Raw genomic sequence first — 16,687 nt, forward strand, 5'->3', positions numbered from 1 at the left:
GGAAGTTATGTGGTTGAGGATAATGTGTTTCAGTATTATAGAAGCTGTCCATGTTATATAGATAGGCCTAAAATCAGCTGCGTCCCACCTTTCCCAGATTTGTGTATGGAGATGATTCTTGCCGTATTCCATTTTTTTGAAAGCCTACCAATTGATAATGATTCCTAAAAGACTAAACATAGATACCTGGCAGCCCATTCAGCATATCTCCTCAGAAATGTGTTGGGAATATTATCAGGCCCAGATCACTCCTTGGCCTCAATTAGGGAGAAGATTAGGGAAACTTGACCTCGTGATTGTAATAGGTTTGATGTGCCTATTAGCAGACGCATCCATATGAGGAATACTGCCATTATCCCTTGTGAAGACTGATTGAAAATAAGTATTTAGAGCATTTGCCTTAGCTGGGTTTTCGCAGGGGAACTTGTTTTTTCATTTGATGACATAGAATTGAGGTACTTCCAGAATTTTGTAGATGATGTTTTTATGAATATATTCAGCTTGTGAGAAACGAAATAATCTTTTGCAGTATTTAGAGTTTCTTTCAGACTAATTATGGCATTATCAAGGTTGTTTTTTGTTGACGTAGAAAATTTTTTCTTGAGCGATTTGTGTAGTCCTTGACTTTTCGTTTTGCGTGAATGATGTCACGCGTTATCCATGGGCTGCATTTCTTTCTATTTTTTGTTTTTGTGGGTATGAACTTGTGAATACACAGCCACACAATATTTTTGAACACATCATCATGTTTCAACATCAGTTGAGACGTGGCAAGAAATTTCATTGAAGGAGGATAGTTCATGTCATATATGATCAATAATGCCAGTATCATCAGCATTGTGGAAGTTAGAAAAGGATTTCATCACCAAACCTTTCGAACTATTGTTATTGACAGGTATACTACAGGTCACTACCTTATGGCCGGATATTTCGTCGGTTACCTCTATTTTTATGCCCTCAAGGGGAAAGTGACTATTAAAGGGCCACTCACCACGTTTGACAATTTTGAGCTGACAAGCACAATGCGTAGATGAGGCGTTCATGATCACGTCAGCCAAAATTAGCAAAGCTACACACCACGGATATGGGTCGAATTTCAAGATGAACGCTGCTCCTCCTCCGTTCTTCTGGCGCGCGCCCAGAGAATGAGGGCATGACGTGCGCATATGAGTGGCCCTACATACACGGCAATGCAGTGACGTTGGTCCTCTATGTAGACGACTATGCTCTGACGCTGCCAAGAGTGGCACGTGACATGGCGAAAATTATTTAACACGGCATGCGTAGTTTATATAATTTGTTGCTCAAAGAGATTAATAAAACTCTAGATAAATAATGAGACGCAATAAAAGAATGTGAGCGTCTTTTTTTTTCATTTTTTTCCCGTGAATTGGAACGAGATGCAGGGATAATGTGTCGGAGTTTCGCATACGTTCGTGTCCCCGCGGTTCCACGGTCAGGTCTAGTATATTGCCAAAATCAGGTCTAGTATATTGCCACTAGACCCATGACAACGTGTAGGCATATTGACTGCTTGGTGTAAGTTGAAATCTAATATGATATGGAAGATGGTATTAGAATGGGCAAAATGATGAGCCGTAGTTTACCAGTTGGTATCTGGTAGATTGAAATCCCCAAGAAGGATTACTCAGCCTTGTCTAAGATGATAATGCATGTAATGGTGTAATGAAAGCGTGGTGTCAGTATCAGCATAGGGACTTCAATAGACACAACCAGCACCTATTGGATAGCAACTGAATCAAAGCTTGCAGAACATTACCTATACTCCTTCAACATTGGGTAGAGGCGTAAAACTTGACGTTTTCCTGCATGACTTCATATCCTGCAGACAGATAGACACAGAACTTTATTGAGGTCCTGAAGAATACTACCTCAACAGTGGCTTAGCAACTCTTTCGCGAGTGGGGGGGAGCAAACCAACCTCACTCATAAGTCGGGATATATATACATATATATGAAGAGAGAACTTTTAGATGTGCTCGAACGTTGCTATGAATTCGCATACACAGAGGTAAGGACACGACTCGCCTTCTTAGATAGATACCACGAATTTCAATGGCACCCTTAGCCCAATTTCTGTGTTCAATATGCAATGCTCATCTTATTGACACGCCTCTTTCTCTGATTATGCTTTGGCGGTTAACATCTACATATACCACAATAGTTTGTTCAAATAATTTATCATGGATGTTAGTCGTTGGAATAGAAATGTACCAAGCCTCAACGAGGATACAGCCACGTTAAAGGGGGCTATAGCTGCCAAACACCAAAAGATACATTCGGCAAATCCTCCTTTATCAATGCACAGTAAACATTTAATTACCCCTGTAAAGGTGCATTTTACTTTCGAACTATATGCCGATTCCCATGACGAGGAGATCAACCATGTTTTTTCAACGAATGACTGCTGAGATATTTTCTCATAAGTATTGCACTTCCTTGCATATATTCGGCCTTGTGTGTAATATAATTTGCCTTGTTTGTTACTAGTCCAAACACTGTTTCTGGAGCATGCAATTATTAACAATATTGCTATTGTTATATTACTGTTATGCCATTTTTTAACTTCTGAACCCTTTTTTTTAAAAATGTATAACTTGTGGTGTTAGAGCCATACTACATTGTTTATGCTCACTGTATTTGTATTAACATTTCTTAAAGGGCCCACAGGCACCTGCATAAATATGCCAATACAAACGGTGTAAACAAAATTTTCCTTTGAAAGAACAGAATGTGAGTGATTATAACATTAAAATATCCCTCGTTGCTTCTTTTCGAAATGTGCGTTAGCTGTATATGATTGGTGTAAACAGTCTCTGTCATGCACACAGCACCAGCTTGTTACGCGAGGCAACAAATGACACGAAAATAATCCATTGCGGAATGACCACTTATGCACGAGCAGGTAAATAATAACAGAATAAACAAGTTTCGATACGGCATATTGTTTGCCATTGGTTCTTCAGCATTTAAAACTTTCTGTGCACCACAAAATCACCTGCTTGTTGCATGATGTCACGAAGCCAGAGGGCATCTCTTTCTAAATGTAATTCAAGTAAACTAGCTTCCAGTAACTTAAGCAGCAGCTCGCGAGATAGATCATGAGTATAATAATATATTTCCATTTGCAGCATTACGGTGCTTAGTAGTTCATGCGTATATACATCTCTGCATGAGAAAGAAAGAGGAATAGAGAGAAGTAAGCAGTGCTGCGCGTGTGTGCTTCTTTGCTGTTCGAGATGTATTTTGAGCTGTAAAAGACAATTCAATTTGAGTGAGAATGAACTAGCCCGACTCTTAACTAAGGCTCCATAGTGCTAAAAACCACGGTCTTTCATCTTCTCCCTGGTCCTGTGGGTTGTGTTGTGGGGCAAGCTTAAAAGCTGAGCTTCCTTCTGAGCTCGAGTACACTGCTTTCTTCGTGGCCACTTTGCAAGCTGCCGCTATGACTCCAAGTTGCCATAAGCAAGGCTGATCAGATTCATCAGAGACTAAAGCGTAAACATTTTTTGGTGTTTCGTACAAAAAAGCATAAACATCAAAAACAATTCATCACACCTGATCGGCTCGCAACAGTTTCGACAGAGCAGCGGTGATGATATACTCTTTTTGAAGAAATTTATTTTCCGGAAGCAGCAAATGCTTTGACAGGTCTTTAAGAAGTTCGCTCCATAACTTCAACAAGTCACACCAGAATAAAAGCATCAACAAATGATGTAATATTACAGGGCCTCTGTTCAGCACTTGCCTGCTCTGCAATACTACAGCACAAGACGGTAAGGTTGCATCGGCGATCTGCACCGCAAACAGCCTTCAAGGAAAATCATCACAGAGGAAGGACAAATTTTACTATATTGCAAGATTGCCTCGTTACATTTTCATTTTCCCGTAAGAACATAGCTGAGTAAGTATTGTTGTGACGGAAAACTTCGCCTTCACTGCTAGTTTTCCAGCGTGCAGCCTAGAGTGACCACTGTCAAAAGTGGGGGGGGGGGCTCAGCACCACTCATATTTCTCAGTGGAGGGGCTCGCACCCCCCCTTGCCTCCCCGGCTGATACGCCCATGTACCTCAAGGAGGTAGAGCAGCGGGCCGGTCCCACATTGGAACGAGTGGGCCGAGCCTCACCACCGCGTCGTGAGCCCTCTGGACAGCTCAAAGTTGATGTGCAAGTTCTGAGCTCCGGAGCGCAGAGCTTCATTCTCGTTTGGTCATGTGCCGAGAATCGCGTGATGAGGGGCACTGCCAGAGCATGTGGTCTAACGTAGATACGGTGCCACAATCAGGGCATGTTTGATCAATGCTTTCAATAAACTGGCTGTGGGAACAAACACTGAGGTACGACCTGGTTTGAAGCATGCGGAGGGTAGGTGCCTGGGCCCTACAAAGTTTCATATGAGGAAGAGGCATGTTTGAATTTATTTGCACTGTTCCACATTTTCAGTCTTACATCACGAACTCTCGAGAAATCTTGGCGAATAGTGAAGTTTGAGCCTTCCAATTTGAAACAATCTTTAGGCACTCTGTTCTTGTCCCTATAATCAATTAGCTTGAGTATAACCGGCCTAACCTCTGCAGCCGGTTTGCCTAATCTGTGAATTCTCTCGAATGTAGATAGGTTCTGTTATTATTGTCACTTATTATTTTGCCAATGACAATGGCATCAGCAGAAACCTGGTCGTCGCTTTTCTCTTTTGGATTACCACGCATAACAAGGTTATTTTTTCTAGAACAATTTTTTTAAATCATCTATTTTCATCTCTAGCGCAGAAATAAGGTTTCCAAATGGTATTTTACACATGCACTGATAACTTATCTTCAAGAGTTCTCTATTACCTGATCTTATCAATCAGGTAATAGAGAAATGCATGGAATACAACCAACCCCTATACAAAGATTTCATAGATTACAACAAGGCGTCTGACTTAGTCGAGACATCAGCAGTAATGCAGGCACTGCAAAATCAGGGCATCTAAGAACGTTACCTAAACATACTGGAAGAAATCTACAGTGGATCCACAAACACCATAGTTTTCCATAAAAAAAGCGACAGAATCCCAATAAAGAAGGGTGAAAGCCAGAGAGACAGGATCTCTGCAATGGTATTATTCACTGCGCATTTACAGGAGGTTTTCAGGGCCTCATTTTGTAAACTCGCCTACGAAACCTACATCCGTAGTAAACTCGAGTATGCTTCTCCAATTTGGTATCCACACCAATCTTATTTGATAGACGCCCTTGAAGCCATTCAATATCACGCGGCTCGTTTTATAACCTCCCAATACAATTTCCGCACAAGTGTTACAACTATAAAATCATCACTCTCTCTCACCTCTCTGGATTTAAGACGAAAAATAGCACGCCTTTGTTTCTTTCACCAACTGTATTTCAATTATTCTTACTTACATGGCTCCCTGCTTCTCCCACCAATTCGAACTTCACGCCGTCTCTTCAATTCTTTGAGTGTTCAAAATTTGAAAGGTTCAACCAACGCTTTTAACGGATATTTTCTCCCGTTAACAATTGAGGATTAGAATCGGCTTTCATATGCAATCACCAACGAACGTAATACTCTGAAGTTTAAAACCTTACTCGAAACTCATTTTACAACCGCACCGTCGTAATTTCTGCGTGCAGCCAGTTGCCTTTCTCTCATTTTTTCGCCACGTTGAATCATGCTATTAGTTGTATAACAAGTTCTGTTATTATTATTGCCTTGAAATTCCAATTCTTGAAGTGTATCCTACTTTATGTTCTTGATCTGTAATTGCCTTTGTGTATCCATGTTCGACCACCCCCCTTATGTAATACCCCGTCAGGGGCCTTTAAGGGAAAATAAATGATGATAATGTATACTGGGAAGAGTTAGAGATAAGAGTTAATGAGAAGTACCTTAGTCACCTGCGATTCTCTGATGACATTGCCTTGATGAGTAACTCAGGGGACGAGTTACAGTTCATGATTACTGAACCGGACACGGAAAGCAGGAAAGTAAGTCTGAAAATTAATATGAACAAAACTAGAGTAATGTGCAACAATCTCGGCAGAGAAGAGCACTTAGTGATACATGTTGAGACACTGGAACTTGTAAAAAAATATGTCTACTCAGGACATGTAATAACTGCGGAGTTGAACCATGAAAGTGAATAACTAGACGAATAAGGATGGGCTGGATCACATTCGGCAAGCATTCTCAAATCATGAACGGTAATCTCCTACTAACCCTCAAGAGCAAGGTATACAGGGTGTCCCACATAACTTGAGCCAAGAATTTAAAAATGAAAGACGCTTCAGACACTTCAGTGGCAAATTGAACCAAGTGCGTACTACTCGCACTAGCCTGTAGGTACTCAGGCTATTTTTTCTTTCTCCCCATACTAATTTATTAGTAATTTTTAATTACCCCTTTTTTAAATTATGGGCTGGCAACCCAAAATATGAACACTGAGATGTAGAACGCTTTTAGAAACCAGTGACTAAATTGTTTCCTGTACAATATGTCTAGCGCTGTTATTTTTTCCGCGTTGTAAAGAAAGACTATAGCAGCACTATAGCAGTGCGCTCGTGGTCCATCACATGGCTTCTTTTTACGTTTCGCAGGCTTTGAAGACGTGCAATAGTTTATCTTGATCATAATATTGGCAATCTGGAGTATTGTCCATATTGGGGTGATTAAAAAGCCCAAATTCTCAGTTAATTATCAATGCATCTTATCTATATCTCTCCGACAGCAGATTGCAAGTCTCCCCGATGTTTCCGATTTCCTCGCAAACATTTTACCTCCTTGCGTCCGAACGAATCGCCAGCCAAGTTCTCGTTTCTTAGCCACAGCAGCACCAAGCAACTGTTTACCCTGGCGGGTTAAGTTTTCATTGACAAATATTGGTGCTGATGTCTTGAAACCGATTTCCTTATCCAAGGGCCTTACTTTTCTGGCTTTTATGAAAACGGCATTTCGTTTGTCACGTTGCACAAAACGTACGACAATGCTTCTAGTTCATTCCTTAGATATGTCCACCTTATGACAGGTGTCGATGTCGGATTTCGTGATTGGTTCCTGGATTGCGGAACATACTTTTTTCACAATGCCAAGTGGCTCTCCTTCATTTGGCACACCTTCAATTTCAGGGTCGTTGGCACGGGTATATTTTTTTTTAGCTCTTCCACTTTTGTTTGTAGTCGTCGATTTTCTGTCACAAGTTGCTTGTTTGCCTTCCGTGTTGTTGCTAGTTCCTCGCGCAAAGCCTTCAGTTCTTGTGAGAGCAAATTGACATTTGTCACAAGTCTCACTACAGTGATCAATGCTCTGTTTGAAACCATGGAGCTCAGCCCCAATTTCTCTCTTAAAATCCTCAAACACTTTGCTAATATCCTTCGTCATGTAAGGGAACACAGGCACAGTAGTTTGGCAGCAGTGCGAAAATCAGCTCTAATAGTTATAACACAAGTAAAACAACGCTCACCTGCGGGAAAAAATATACAGTATCAGGCGATCTGAAGTTGTTGCGCACTGCCCCCAAACTGGAACATCACCGGGCGGGTGGTCCGTTTATATATGAAGGGTCCAGAAGCCCTGTGACATGCGCACGCGCAGTGTCCTTGCCTCCGCCACCAGCAGCTGATGCAGCCGGCGACTGACGGATCCGACCGTTTTTTCGCTTCAAAATGCAGTTTCGTGGTGAACATTTCAGTCAAGCTACGTGAAAAAATACACAGTATCAGGTGATGTGAAGTTGTTGTGCACTGCTGCCAAACTTATAATTTGATTATATTCATCATCAAATTATCAGGTTAACGCAATAACAGACTACTTTTGGCGCGCAGAAAACGTGGCCACTTTGTTATGTCACACTTGAACTTACAATGACGACAAAGTGACATAATGTGCACATTGTGGCAGAGACGTGCCATGGAAAGTAACGCGTATTCTCACTTAAACCAGCAGGTCGCCTTACATTTGTGTGTGTGATGTTCGGTGCTTATCTGTTTCTTTTAGGTTGTTCACAAGAAAACTGCCACATACCTTTTTCTTTCTTTGTACAGCACAAAACTCAAGGGCAACCACCTCGTAAAGATGCAAAACAGTTTTTTGCACCCAAATATAGTTTTACGAAGAAACATATAAACACTATGCATTGCACGCAATAAATAACGTGTATAGCTGAATACTTCAGATAACTTGGCATTTCCCTCTAAAATATTCAGCTTCATAGTGCCTGATTTCCAATTTTCTCCCTTCTTTATTCAGAAGTGATTTCGATCTATTAGAACAGAACAGCTGTGTTTCCTGCACACAAGTCACGGTCAGTTTTGATATTGGCCTTTTATTTTATAAGGAAGACCATTAAGGCTCAACGGAATGAAACTTGATTATACAAATTTCCCAGTTTTGCAAAGAAATCTTTATTTTCTGGCAGGCACTTATAAGGTTCAGTGTTGTTGATTGATTGTTATGTGGGTTTTGACATCCCAAAACCACCATATGATCATGAGAGATGCCGTAGTGGAGGGCTCCGGAAATTTCGACCATCTGGGGTTTAACGTGCACCCAAATCTGAGCACAGCATTTCTGCCTCCATTGGAAATGCAGCCGCCGCAGCCGGGATTCGACCCCGCGACCTGCGGGTCAGCAGCCTAGTACCTTAGCCACAGACCACCGCGGCGGGGCATGGGTTCAGTGTTGTTATGAACCCAAAATAATGAGCTACGTTGTCCATTAAACTCGATTAAGAAAGTTTTCACTCAAATAACTGGATAAAAAGCATTGGTTTCCTAATAATTTTCTGAGCGACTAGCTTTTCTACGAATGAACGTGCGCAAACAGTATCGCGTTATACAATGTAGGTGCCCTAGTCATGGCCCTTCGTTTACTTTGATGAGGCTGCACGCTATGTCGATGCATGAAACAATGGGGTCGGAAGTCCGTAGCACTCTTTTAAATTCTGGCAGATTCTGTCTCATCTCTACTTTTTCGTTTGGCATGACCACGTAATCATTGCATTTGTTTGCCACGTCTTCATTTATTAGAAGCTCCTTATAGTTTCATGTGACTGTCATGTGTTTCGTGTGTTTGTATCAGCATTTATAGATACTTTTTCAGTTTCCGAGCTCCTCCTCTCGAGGCAGGCGCGATTTACTTCTAGTGAGTGTGGGGGCGCTGAAGTCTAACTTTGCGCCAAGCAAACAGCTGCTCTCCACAGGCTTCACTGCCACTGCAGTTTCGTGCATTCCGTGACTGTGTTCGGTGGTGCTTTTTTTTCCTGTGTATGCCTTATCGCTTTCTGTACAAGTGACATGCTTGCATGGTCTTCTGGATGCAATTCTACAATTACAGTCACGAAGACACTCATACATCTAAGACGCAGAAAACTTCCTGGTAGTTGACATCGCGGGCACGGTCCTAGCATTGACCACATAAGGACGCACCGAGCACGCGTGCATGTGTGTACGTCTCCCGGGGTTAATTCTACTGTTGCCGCTATTCAATAGGTCTGAGCTACGTGCACCATAGATCAGACCTTCTGGACATCATCCCGACGTGTTTTGTGCCCGGGCACACCAGCAGGTACAGGAAAAGCCACAAGACACGCCACTTCTCTCCACCATCCGACCCACTGTTACTGAAGAAGTGGGGAAGATCCATTCCACGCGTGGACAAAATTTTGGGAAATAAGAGCAAGGTAAACGATGTGATTTTCGAAAAAGTCCTGAAGACATATAAGCATATTATAGATAGAGAACTAAAAATTGACCATGGTGCATGGGCATTGAAAAGTAATGCAGTTCCTTTTGTTTATTTGCAGACCTCCCAGTATAGTTGTCGTGAAACCACAAAAAAAAAAGGGGGGGGGGGGGTACCTGTACCTCAACCAACTGCTGCTGCCTGGCGATCAATCTGCCAGAACATTCCCTGCAATAGGTACCCGCTCTTTGGAGGACTCCACCTTTTCTGAGTGATTGCAAAAAATGTGCTTCATTTCAACCTCTCTGAAAGTAAAGTTAGGCGGTCCCCGAGAGGCGGAAAACCTACGGTAATGCAGAATTCCAAAAATACATCTAATGCATCCTCGCACTGTCATCCACCAGAATATGACCTACGTATGTGGTTTCGGCGAACATAAATTTGCTAAAAGAAGTTACTTTTGATCTACCAGTGCAGTCATTCAAAGATGTAAAGGTAGTCATGTATGTTGTGCTCTTTGCAGCCTTGCCTCGGCTATTTGCCTGTTGGTGCAACGAACGGAGAAAGTGCTGCTAAGAAATATTCATCCCGACTGTGTGGGCATAACCGGTGATGACAGAGGCATGTATGTCTTGCGTCATTTTAGCAACAACCCTGAAACAAAGAACGGCAAAAGCAACCAGGAACAACGTGCAGATTTCAGCCAGCAAATTAAGAAAATGCTTGATCTGTACCACCATCGCTCAAGAATGAAGAAAACTTGAGATACGCTGGCTAAGTCAACAATTGAAGACTGCGCCCCCAGCGACTCTGAATGATCTAGTTTAAAATTTACTTTCTTTAAGTGCAGAAAGTGTCTATTCATAGTACATCCATTATGCAACAAGAAGCAAGATCACCGAATGGGTATAAGTACGAACATATTGGCTCATGCTTTGTTTGCTGCTCACAAGCCCAAAATATTACAGAAAGCTGTTGGAACTTGTGTGAAATTCGAATGCTCGTGACTAGTGTGGGATTGTGGCAAGTAAATGCGCTGTTTTTCTATTTTCACAAAGTTAGCATTTTTTGTTTGAATGATCCAAAGTATTGTCCATTGACAGACACCCCTAAGTCTCAATATACTTCAGAATAAGAAAGTGCACTGCTTTATACCAGCTAAATAAATAAATAGCCTCATTTCAGTGAGATTTTAAATGTGGCTGACACCTTACAGCAAAGGCTTGATTTTAACTTCCTTTAGGGTACGGCCCGTCAAGGTGCTTATTGCTGTGCAAATTTGATGAGCAGAGAGTCGAAGACTCTCAAAAATAGCTTCTAAACAACTAAGCTGGAACCAGAAGAGTCGCAGCTTTTAACGAGGCTTCGTTGAGACCTAGCTAATACAAATGAGCTCCAAATTTAGTATCTATTATCTGGAAGAACAAAAAGTTACAGGGTGACAAAACGGCTCCCAAACAACAAATGCTCGCCTAGCACCACACTTTGGCAAGCTATTATTTTTACCAAGGACCTGGAAAGACACCGCACATGCATCTAGGCCTGATGTTATACTCCTCGTGCCTAAACCAAGAAGTTGCAGTGCGGGGCGCTCAACATGAAATCGTAGTATAAACACTGCATACCGGCTACACCACACCTAGCTGTAGGAGATGACTCGTTTTCTTGGCGCAAAGTTCGACTGCAGCGCTGCGGTGACGGGAACTGCAGCCAGCCGCCTGCTCCTCGAAGGTGAAGTGGGGAGTTCGCAAACTGAAAAAGTATCTATAAACATTGCTTTGTATGGCAATTCATATGCCGACACTCTTGCGACAACTGATGCTACCAGTCATGTGCTCACCTGTAAGCCTGCTTTGAAAGCTGCACTAATCAATCCATCATTTCTTTCTTGGATATATTTGTAATATTAAATCGTAGCAAACTATCACTTGTTTGGAAAAGTTCAAATTAGAGCCAAGAGTAACATTTAGTTGATCATTTACAGCAAAGAAGAGGCACTGATTGCAAAGCACAGATGAGCTGGTGATCATGCGAAAACAAAAAAAAAAACTGCGTACTGGAATGCCACTTCATGCTGGCAATGAAGTAGTGACAGCAAAACAAGGAAATACATCGTTGCACTATGTGCAGCAACACAAAAAGCTTGCAGGCAAGAGCACGGACAATGTATCTGCTTGTTCCCACACATCTCAGTACAGCCTTGCTTTTCTGAGGTACCTAAAGCTGCTGGTAGAAAAAGAATGAGGAACAGCGCAGTGCTCGAGCACATACCCAGTAACCTTTAACAGGAGACACCATGCAAAAGTTTAATTACTACTCAAAAACACCAGCAAAAAAATACATCCTTAACGGCGGTGCCAGTCCATTCTTTAGCAGCTAGAAACTTTTCCCGTTTACTTTTCATTCACTCCAACCGCCCACGACATATACGCTCAGCGTGACAATCACATAGAAGTAGCCGATAAGTTCAAAAGACAGGAGTTCGAAACCCGTCAGTTAACAGAAAACGTTAAAGTAGGAGTGCGACCGCTCAAGCTCAGCAAAGCTCCAACACTGCGGACACTTTCAAGCCAGCAATGTCAAAATTGAGCGAGACAGGAAAAAGTTAGCAGAGAATGAGCGTGTAAGAAGGTCATCCAAGGCAATAAGCTGGCCTAAGCTCGTAAGGTCAGAGGTACGAAACTGTGTGGGTCCTTTTTCTTTCTTTTATTTTAATGAAAATACAGGCTTGTGGAGTCATGTGAAGTTGAGAACTAGTAGGCTGTCAGTGGTATTCTAGAGTGCTAAGAAAGTGGAACAGAACAGCCTACTTGAAGATAGCGCAGCAGCCTAGCATGCAATGATAAAATTCGGTTCCCAATCATATAATTGCTTAAAACGCGTGGTAAAGTATACGTTAAAAAAAGAAAAAAAAAGGTTTAGGGCGACCTCACCGATGACCACCAGCCGGTAATGCACGTCATCACCAGAGCAGCGTTGGCCACACCGTGGCCACTACCTCCCTTATAAAAGTACAAAGTAATCCTTGGTCCTCCGCCCCCAGCAGCTACGAAGCGACTGTACAAGGCTGCAGTCAGACCTGCGACGCAGCAGAGAGTCCCAAGAATGTCCGAGTCCGGACAGGCCCCCATCGGAATCTGAACTCTGCTACGTTCAATGCTAGAACACTGTCTAGTAAGTTCAATGCTAGAACACTGTCTAGTAAGGCTAGTCAAGCTGTGCTATTCGAGAAACTATAGATGTAATGATGTAATAGAGCTCAGCGAAGGTTTGAGGACAAGTGAGGCTTATACAGTGCTGAAGAACAGACCCGTCCTATGCTACCATGGATTAGTTGACAAAAAAGAACTAGGGTGGGGTTTCCTACACAGGAGAATATCACTGGCAACATAGAGGAAGACTATAGCATGAGTGTCACGAATCTATCTCGAGAGCGCTTGTGAAGGGCTGGATTGAGAGAGATACGCGAGTTGGCGGAAACACGGCAAACCCATTTTAATATTAAACAAAACGGCAAACCGTAATCTGATACTCAGAATTCACTCCCAAAAAGAAACATTAACATACACAATAATCGGCTATACAGCGATACCGTAACTAATACCGATCCAAGTTAAGTTCGATCTTTAGCCCTAATCTGTCTCCAGTCAAGATGGCATCTTGGTGGCTACTCTCATACACTCCCGCATTGGTGAAACATTTTTACTGTTCCGATGCCACTTCCGGAACTACGATGAAGTGATACCATTGTCAAAGTCGTCCTGAAGGACGTCGCTGAACGAGCTGCTGATCTTCATTGCCGATGTCCCAGTCTTATTTGTCATGTTTGGCCCGCGTGGTCAAATTCAACTCGTCCATGGCCTCATTGATGATGCCCTCTGATGACTGGTGTGGGCCGCATTCGTTCTGGCTCAAAGTGGAAGAGCTGTAGTCCCATAAGAAACTGCTGTGCGAGATTGCGACAAGTCCGGGCAGCTTCACTCGGGACCTCCAAGGTCGACGGTCACTTCCTGGGCCTCTTACGCAGACTTCCTTGAGAACCAGGCAGCTACTGCTTTCGTCACTGTAGCGACGCTGACCTTCCTGACCTTCGCAGTTCGAAGCTCCACTGCACAATGGTCACTCAACATCCGAAATTTCCCATCACGGCTTGGGCAACCAGCCGTCTTGTCCAATCTCGTACGTGAACGTGGCGTGTATGTGCCTCATCGGGCGTCTTGCGCACGTGCACCACATTCCAGCTTCTCTTACTCATGACATTGAGAGGGTGGCAAGATTCATAATCAAGTTTAACAAAAGGTACAAGATGAAGGTAGTACAGGCCTGTGTGCCTACATTGAATCATGATGATCATTTAGCTGAACGCTTCTATAAAGAGGTAGAGTCACACATTGATAAAGACACAGCACTATACTATTCTTATAGGCGACTTTAATGCCAAAGTAGGCAAGAAACAAGCCGGAGACCATACAATGGGGGAATATGGCATCTGCTCTAGGAATGCCAGAAGAGAGCTATTATATTTGCAAGTTTCTTCAGTGTGCAAAATAGGAAGAAAAAAACAAGGTAGACAAAAAGAGCACATTTTCTGTCTGCCCTGTTCCTTTTTTTCTATGCTCGTACACTGAAAAACTTCCAAATATGACTACACACCAACTAGCCCAAGCTTCCACTCTTGGGAGTTATTAGTATATTTCGCAGAACATAACAATTTAGAGATCTTAAATACCTTCTTCAGAAAACAGGCTAACCAAAAGTGGATGGGGCAAAGTCCTAATGGCAAAACTATAAATGAAATATACTACATTTTGTGTGCACACCCAGGCTTTGTACAGGATGTAGAAGTAGTTTGCAAGATTCGATGCAGTGACCATAAAATGGTAAGAGCTCGTACTCCTACATTTAAAAAAGCTTGGGCATAAACAGATATGCGAGAAGCCAATTAATGAGCTAGCGGTGAGAGAGAAAGTGCAGGAATTCAGAGTTTCGCTTCAGAATAGATTCGAGGCTCCAAACGAGATAACTGACAATAGCGTTGACACAAGGAATGAGAATCTTACTAGTATCATCAGAGTGTGCAATGGAAGTTGGAGGTACAGTCACTGGATAAGACACTTGCAAACTATCTCAGAAGACAAAAAACTATCATTAAGAGACGACAAACTATGAAAGCCTCAAATACAATGGACAAAATAGAGCTAATAGAGCTTTGGAAGTTTGTAAACAGGCGTAGAGTAGCCGGCATCAGAAGGTATAACATGAAGAGAATCGAGCAGGCTGTTAAAAGCAGCAGAAGCCTAAAAGCTGCGAAGGTTAACTTGTGCATAGGCGAAAATTGGATGTATGCATTGTGGGGTCTGGATATTGGCGAACGAGCACTACGCCACGCTCTTGGAGTGAACGGACACAGCAGACGCGGTCGGTACAAACCAAACAACATACATACATTTATTATACTAATTGAGACGACGATATCGTTCGCCGAATCTATAAATCGATTGTAATTAACCCGCTAAGACATCTGCGCACAATATTACCATACACTCCATGACAAACACAGTAACACGACAAACATACAATAACATCACAAAACACATTAACACACCCAAGGCGGCGGGGCCAACGCTTGACTTACCCCGAGGGCCCCCGGCGTGCAGGCCCGTGGTGCCACGCGCCGAGGACCCACGCTAGAGACAACCGTTCGCCGCAACAGCCACACGCAGAAGAGACTCACTCGACTCTCGCCCGCCACCAAGGCTTGCTTCCACCAGGGGTTACCGCCGGCGCTACCACAGTAACAACCATGAAGATGACAGTGGTGCTCAATGTGAATACAACGCCACCTACCGCCCGATGGTTGTAACCCGAAATGCGGATTTCGAACGAGACACATGTGCCACGCAGTGCAAACAACTTTACAGGGGGTGTCAGCACCCCCACGTTTTTTTAACCTTAATTCAAACCATATTACAGAAAACAATGAATTCAGCTACACAAGCTTTAACAAAAAAAAATGACCTCACATGTTTCTTCATAATGTCCGTGCACCGTGACACCGCGGCCGATCAACACTGCTGCACTGTCCGGCTCGACTTCACCTCAGTACCGGTCCCGCAACAGCAACGTTGCCATCGGCGCAACCAACCGTCACTTGTGGCGACAAGTCTTCCAGTTGCAACCAGCACTTACGAGGGTGCCGGACACCTTTGAAGATATATGAGACATTCGAACCTCGAGATTAAAAAAAAATTTACGCCAAGTCTTCGTTCATTCCGGTGCCTATGAAAAGGCCATACGTTTCAGCCTTTCCTTTTCCAGGGTTTCCTCACTATAGGGCTCAGGTGAATAGCATACAAGTTTTTGAAAAAGTTTCCTGAGGCACCCGTAAGCCTCGGGATACTTTCTTATTTTTTTCAATATTTTTTTTCTCTGAGCTTCTTCTCCCGAAGCACAAATGAAAGGCCCAAGTGAAAAAGATGCTGCACTGGGCATTTATGGCCTGTAGGATGCTACAAGTCAAAGTTAAAAGTATCTGCCTGTGTGTGTGTTTTCTGTACACAGAAGCATTGAAGCTGATAGCCGAGTATTCAATGAAAACATAAAGAAACACAAAGCAGCCATTGTACACTTCCCAACTGTGAATTGAATGGTCACTTGAATGGTGTTTAGGCAATCAAGAAGAGTCACACCGGCATAACACACACATGGTCGTCTGCATGCAATACGAAAAACTTCGGTCAAGCCCTCAAAGCTCGTCAAAGTCATATGGCTAATAATTGTTGGGAGTTTAACCACCCAAATATGGGTGAGATTGGCAAATGTCAAAGAGATAGAGGCTCTGATGGTTGTCTCAAAAACTTGCTACTAAATTTGCTAGTTGAAAACTAAGTACGTGTTACTTACATAAAATCTTAGGAGGCAGAGGGTAGAGGTCGCCTTTGACAGAAAAGCATCACTGTCGTCGAGAACAACATTACAGCACAGC

General features: G+C 42.9%; 1 protein-coding gene across 9 annotated transcripts in view; it reads right to left on the bottom strand.

Moving 5' to 3' along the window:
* The window catches only part of LOC119163028 (TBC1 domain family member 25), a 408,328-nt gene that overhangs the window by 361,085 nt on the left and 30,556 nt on the right, over positions 1–16,687 (bottom strand). For 3 of the 9 annotated variants that reach the window (XR_005108627.2, XR_012888597.1, XR_012888596.1), the window contains exons 2-4: positions 7,484–7,716; positions 5,913–6,017; positions 1,781–1,843 (exon numbers count right to left, since the gene is read on the bottom strand). The exons of 1 other annotated variant lie outside the window; for it this stretch is intronic. The gene's annotated coding sequence lies outside the window, so the exon portion shown is untranslated. Of the gene's footprint in view, positions 1–1,780; positions 1,844–5,912; positions 6,018–7,483; positions 7,717–12,635; positions 12,782–15,725; positions 15,907–16,687 lie in introns of all 9 variants that reach the window. 5 more of the 9 variants (XR_005108628.2, XR_012888594.1, XR_012888595.1 and 2 more) reach the window with 5 other exon arrangements.

This window comes from Rhipicephalus microplus, unplaced genomic scaffold, assembly GCF_043290135.1.
Source record: "Rhipicephalus microplus isolate Deutch F79 unplaced genomic scaffold, USDA_Rmic scaffold_13, whole genome shotgun sequence".
Lineage (NCBI taxonomy): Eukaryota > Metazoa > Arthropoda > Arachnida > Ixodida > Ixodidae > Rhipicephalus > Rhipicephalus microplus.